This window comes from Mus pahari, chromosome 3 (assembly GCF_900095145.1).
Source record: "Mus pahari chromosome 3, PAHARI_EIJ_v1.1, whole genome shotgun sequence".
Taxonomy (NCBI): Eukaryota; Metazoa; Chordata; class Mammalia; order Rodentia; family Muridae; genus Mus; species Mus pahari.
In genome coordinates this window covers 45,413,397-45,414,392 of record NC_034592.1, presented here as the reverse complement: position 1 = coordinate 45,414,392, position 996 = coordinate 45,413,397, and positions in this window count along the sequence as shown.

Genomic DNA, 996 nt, shown 5'->3' with positions numbered 1-996 from the left:
AGGGAGAGGGAGAGGGAGAGGGAGAGGGAGAGGGAGAGGGAGAGGGAAAGACTCCAGAACTGGGTTGTGGCTATTCAAGTCCTGACTTTTTCCTCTACAGGTATATGAAGTTTGGGTAAATTAATGTCTCTGGGCTTTAGTTGGTCATCTTTACAATGAATTGTAAATAGCATCTACACCAGAGGATTAATTATCAAATAGAAATTGAATGTAACTTACTGCCTGAAACATAGTAAGAACATTCAATATTAGTGATTTCTACAAACTGACTTTTTCATGATAAGATGCTTCTAATGTAGTTGTGTCCAAATATTTGAATTTTGAAATATTTTAAAAACATATAGTAATGAAGACATTCTTATAAAAATGAAAGAAACCATTTATATTAAATCAGGCCACTGCTTGATGCCTGTCCTCATGCAATACCTTCTCTGGAATTCATTGCTATTATCAGCTGTTTAACACATGATTATCTATATGTTCCCAGGCAAAAACACAAGTGTAAGAAAAAGCAAACCAACTTTCAGTGTGCTGCAAAATAACCGTATCATTTTGTTGATCAGATAGAGCTGTCATGAAGAAATGTATTCACTGGGAGGTTTGAAAATCTGGGAGTTAATCTTAGTTCTGGAGCCTAGAAACCCCAAATGGGACAGAGTTCTAGTGAGGACTCCCTCCCTGACCTTCAGAAAGTAGCCCTCTCATGGAGACTCACTTCATTGACTGAGAGTGACATTCCCTGATGCCTCTTCCTACAGGGCACTAATACCCTTGTAAAAGGCTCCGCCCTTTCTCCAGGCCACTGGGAATGCAGGTGTGCACATAGCAATTTGGGGCAGATACTTTCAACATAACCGTCTGGAAGAAAACGAAATATATTTGTCTCACTGCAGATTGACCGTTAACTTAGCTATTTTGGGGTTGCTGCTAGCAAAGAATACCAATGGGACATTTAGAAAAGAAGCCCCGGGCTGGCAGTGAAGTGTATGCAGCCTC